Consider the following 6,000-nt stretch of genomic DNA (forward strand, 5'->3'; position numbering starts at 1 on the left):
GTGTGTGTGTGTGTGTGTGAGAAACTGGTCTGGTGTGTGTGAGTTAGTGTGTGGGCCTTGATCAAACAGCAGCTATTGTACATGCAGTCTGCCCTTTAGAAGGCTGCCTGTTGGACCGGTAAAAGGCCTTTACAAAACGTTCAATTGTTTGATTCGAGCCAAGTAACGCAAACACAAAGCCAAAGTAACCTTCAGGTGACCAGAACTGCTGTTACTGTTTGCATGCTGAGTATGAAACCACATCCATGGATATGACCTATTGATGACTAGATTAACTTGTGTACATTCTAACAATAACGGCGATCACAAACATACAAATTGCATATTTATTGCGGTCTGTAAGTAAACAGTTTTATGGATTGACATGAGCTGTGACCTGATTACATTGTTCACGGTCTGTTGACACAGCACAGTTCTGAACTTGAGAAGATGCCAAAAGCAATAAAATGAGTGTGAAAAGCTCAACCATCTGGCAGGAAGTTCCGGGGCTGCGGACTGAGAGATTTACAGGTATGCATCGCTCGGCGTCGGGCGGTCCACCCCGCCACCGGGAGGATATCCCTCTCCGTCCGACCTATTATGGCCGTTCTGGCAACATTCTTTCAACGTTCACGCAATGCCCGTGCATAGTGGTTTACAGGTGTAAGTAGTGTAGTGTGTAGTGTGTAGTGTGTAGTGTAGTGTGTGGTGCCTTTTAGGTGCGGTTTTGCAGATATTAACAGACAGAGTTGGGCAAGAGTTTAATAACAGGTTTTGAGAACGGATGCCCACTGAGCAAAGACACGTCTAAAAAACGTCTTTTAGAAGTCTTTTTTGTCTTTTTCGGACGTCCAAAGACATCCAATTAGGAGCCAGAATGAAAGTTTTTTTGGGATGTTTAGATTTTGAACCTGTTCTGCACGTCCACAGACGTCTTAGAGGGGTCCAAGCTAGACGTTTGAATATTGAGGGGTCCAGCAGACGTACAAATGGGGTTCTGGACCGCCGGACGTTATGGAGACATGATCTGAACGTCTCCCTGACGTTGCGTGTTTGCTGGGTGGTTTAACCCCCCCAAATAATCTCTTTCCTGTGGTCAGTCCTGTCCTTTCCTGTAACCTATGTGTGTGTTCCAAGGGCACCTGTCAAACTCTCTGGCTGTTTCAGATTGGCCCAAGCCTTCTGTTTCAGATTCGCCCAAGCCTTCTGGTAAAACACTCTCCTTTCAAGAAAGGAAAAAAGTCTGGCTCCATATGCAATGATTTCATTTTGACGTTTCAGATTCTGAAGAAGGCCAACAGGCCAAAACGTCTAAATAAATTAACGGCATATGAAGCCAGAGGGTGAAACACTTCTTCTTTCTTATGATCAGTTCTTCCAGTGATCAGCACCTCACACGAGTACCGGGGCGGCTGTAGCTCAGTTGGTAGAGCGGGTCGTTCAATGATCGAAGGGTCAGCGGTCCGAATCCCAGCTCCGACTGTCCACATGTCGAAGTGTCCTTGAGCAAGACACCTAACCCCAGATTGCTCCCAATGAGCAGGTTAGCACCTTGCATGGCAGCTGTCGCCATTGGTGTGTGAATGTGTGTGTGAATGGGTGAATGAGAGGCCATTGTAAAGTGCTTTGAGTGCCGCTAAGGTGGAAAAGCGCTATATAAGTGCAGTCCATTTACCTTAGTGTACCATACTGTACCTTTTTGTTATGGTATAATACGCTCTCCTTTAGCAGGCTGTTCTTGGCGCTTTTTATGTCCTAGATGAGATTGCGCTCACTGGCCCGGTCCTCCAACAACTCAAAGGTTTTCATGTTTCAGGCTAATATTATTCCAAATTTACATCCTGGTTATTGACTTGATTGAGCTCAAATGTAGCTCAAATGCATCCAGTCAAATGTTCATCCTGGCGGTCGGTTCCCTTCACCGTGAAGCCCTGAAAGACCTCCTGGGTGTTTGTGGTTGAAGTGTTGCGTGATATTATCGGCCACCTGAGGGCCTCAACCTCTCTGGACTATGTAGGGGTGGGACGTCTGCCCACCTCCCTTGTTCTCTGTAAAGCGCATTGTGTTGCCTCTGTGTATGAAATGCGCAATGCAAATAAAGCTTTGATTGATTTGACAGGTCTGGTTAATGAATGAAGAAGGCTTTGTTTGTCATTCAACTGACACTCCAACACACGCGTACAATGGGCGACATGAACACACACACACACACACACACACACACACACATGCACGCCGCCACGGATGAAATGTTCTGTGCGCTCACACATCACCTCCTCCATCACCATCTGGTCCTCTTCTACACCTCCATCACCAGTCCATCCTCACCTCCTCCATCACCACCTGGTCTTCTTCTACACCTCCATCACAAGTCCATCCTCACCTCCTCCATCACCACCTCCTCCATCACCATCTGGTCTTCTTCTACACCTCCATCACAAGTCCATCCTCACCTCCTCCATCACCACCTCCTCCATCACCATCTGGTCTTCTTCTACACCTCCATCACAAGTCCATCCTCACCTCCTCCATCACCACCTGGTTCTCCACCGCAACAAAGACCAGGCCAGACTGCAGCGCATCATCTGAGAGGGTGTTGGTCTGTAGACCGCCCCCCCTACAGGACCTGCACGCCTCCAGGACCCTAAAACGGGTCACTGAGTTTGTGGCCGACCCCTCCCACCCGGTCACGGTCTCGTTGACCCACCTCCCTCTGGCAGGAGACTGCGGTACATTGGGACCGAGTCCACACGCCACAAAAACAGCTTCTTTGCCACCGCCGTCAGGCTCATTAACAAGGCTGGTGACCCCCCCCCCCCCCCCAGGACGCCCCCCCCCCCCAGGACGCCCCCCCCCCCCCCCCCACGCTGACTCTATACCCCCCTGCACACGATCTCTGACTGCTCCACATGCTTCAACAACACGCACACGGCACTGAACACCGCTTACACACCACACTACACTCACACACATTGAACATCCCTACACTCACACACTGAACATCCCTACACACACACACACACACACACTGAACACCCCTACACTCACACACACACTGAACATCCCTACACTCACACACACTGAACACCCCTACACTCACACACACTGAACATCCCTACACTCACACACACTGAACATCCCTACACTCACACACACTGAACACCCCTACACTCACACACACTGAACACCCCTACACTCACACACACTGAACACCCCTACACTCACACACACTGAACATCCCTACACTCACACACACTGAACATCTCTACACTCACACACTGAACATCTCTACACTCACACACACTGAACATCCCTACACTCACACACTGAACATCCCTACACTCACACACACACACACACACTGAACATCCCTACACTCACACACTCACACACTGAACATCCCTACACTCACACATACTGAACATCCCTACACTCACACACACACTGAACATCCCTACACTCACACACTGAACACCCCTACACACACACACTGAACATCCCTACACTCACACACTGAACATCCCTATACACACACGCACTGAACATCCCTACACTCACACACTGAACATCCCTACACACACACACACTGAACATCCCTACACACACACACTGAACATCCCTACACTCACACAATGAACATCCCTACACACACACACGCACTGAACATCCCTACACTCACACACTGAACATCCCTACACTCACTCACACACTGAACATCCCTACACTCACACACATTCTGTATATACATGTAGTACGTAAATTGTCTTTGTGTCTCCCCTTTTTTAACAGTATATTGTAATTTGTACATTACAATGTATTTTGTTTGCACTGTTTTGTATTTTGTATTTGCATTGTTTTGCACTGTAATGTCTTTGCACTGTCCTGTCCTGCACCCTGTCCTATGTCATCTACAACAGCGTGTGCCTTAACCCTAGACACACTCCTAGTATGTGTGAACCATATATATGGCAATAAACAGGTCTGGGGTCTTGAATGTTGAATCAGCAATGCCGATAGCTCTGTAGGTGACTGTTATGGTATGTTATGTTATGTTATGTTATGTCATGTTATGTTATTTTTATTTAGAATGCGCCGCCCAACCAACTGTTACATCAGCCCGGGGCGCAGCCCGGGTACAGAGAGACAAACAAAAACAAAGGACTGCAGTGACACAAAATAATCTAGAAACTACATTTAAGGCACAAGACAAGGACATGAATTATAGATCATCTGCGACAAAGAGGTGAGTTTGAAGCTGTGCTCTTAAAGACTGCAGGCTCAGGGAAACAAGTCTTAGGAGGTCGTCTCAGCGAAGGAATCTTGCAAATCCTAGCCTGAGATTTGGAGATGTGTAAATCCATGCAAATCTCGTCTCCTCTGAGAGCGAGGCACCTGTAAACAGGAGCGCAGCGTTCCTCACGTTCCTGTGGCTTCGCCCTTGCTTGTTTTGTTTCTCCTCAAGGACAAGTCATGATTTGACTGCCTTTTTTAGTATAATGAGTTTTTTTTTTTAAGCAAATGAACCCCCCGGGAGATAAGACATTCTTTGAGACGGGCTCTGGGTTCAGACTTGTCTAACGCTCTCATCTGCCTCTTACTGGATCTGGTCTTAAAGGAATAGTTCTGAATTTTGGACATAGAGCCGCATATATGACTTAACCATTATGTTGTTGATTGAGATCATTTTCAGCTGCTCAATCAATCAAGTTGGATTTATATAGCGCCCTTCATGATACCCAGAGCGCTTTACAGAGTCCAGTATTCATTCAGACAGTCATACCGGTGGTGGTAAGCTACATCTGTAGCCACAGCTGCCCTGGGGCAGACTGACAGAAGCGTGGCTGCCAATCAGCGCCTACGGCTCCTCCGACCACCACCAACATTCATACGTTGCATGTCTTTATGATGGTGGGGGAAGCCAGAGGGAACCCACGCAGGCACGGGGAGAACATGCAAACTCCACACAGAAAGGACCTGGAACGACCGGGATTCGAACCCGGGACCTTGCTGTGAGGCGACAGTGCTAACCACTGAGCCACCGTGCTGTCCTTCATTCGGGCATAGTATACACATCTTGCTAATGCTACCGTATATCGCAACGCAATGGTACTGTACCCGTAACAGCCCAAGATACAGTCTACCCCCCGCCCAGCCTATGTCCGGGGTTCAAGTGGGCTAGCCTGTTTTATCCCTGGGTTTAGTCTGGGCTAGTCCAGTTTATATCCCAGGATAATATTGAGGCTAGGTTATTTCATACCCCCCTAGGCCAGATTATACCTCCACAAAATACACTAAATTATGCAATTTTGATTGTATTTCACATTCTGATGCTAAGAGGCATTCAGAGCCATGCCAATAACCATGATTAAGCACAACCTTGAGTGTGTTATTGCTTAATAATACATAATTCATTCGACAGTTCATTCGACCACTGCGGGGCCAGGACAGAGAAGAGCCGTGACCGTGGGGTCAGGACAGATAAGAGCCGTGACCGTGGGGTCAGGACAGGGAAGAGCCGTGACCGTGGGGTCAGGACAGAGAAGAGCCGTGACCGTGGGGTCAGGACAGAGAAGAGCCGTGACCGTGGGGTCAGGACAGAGAAGAGCCGTGACCGTGGGGTCAGGACAGAGAAGAGCCGTGACCGTGTCGATCGACCAGTCATCAGCCATTAACGTTCAGGTAGTGTTGGAGCTTCTTAGTGATGTCAGTGTTCATGTGATATTCCAGAGTCAGTCTCATACTGTAGTCATTAACGTTCTGGTTCAAGGCAAGGCAAGTTTATTTGCATAGCACATTTCAGCAACAAGGCAATTCAAGGTGCTTTGCATGAGACATTAGAAGCATCAAGACAAAGTGCAACACATGCAAGGTCATATAAAACGAAATGCAAAAAAGGACATTTAAAACAAAATGCAGGAGCGATACTTTATGTTACCTATGAATGTAAACGTTGGCACTACATTGTCAAGTAACGTGAAATATCCCTCCGCCGTACTTCCATAGAGAAAATAGGTCTCTTCT

The sequence above is a fragment of the Borostomias antarcticus genome (genome assembly GCF_949987555.1).
Source record: "Borostomias antarcticus genome assembly, chromosome: 6".
Taxonomy (NCBI): domain Eukaryota; kingdom Metazoa; phylum Chordata; class Actinopteri; order Stomiiformes; family Stomiidae; genus Borostomias; species Borostomias antarcticus.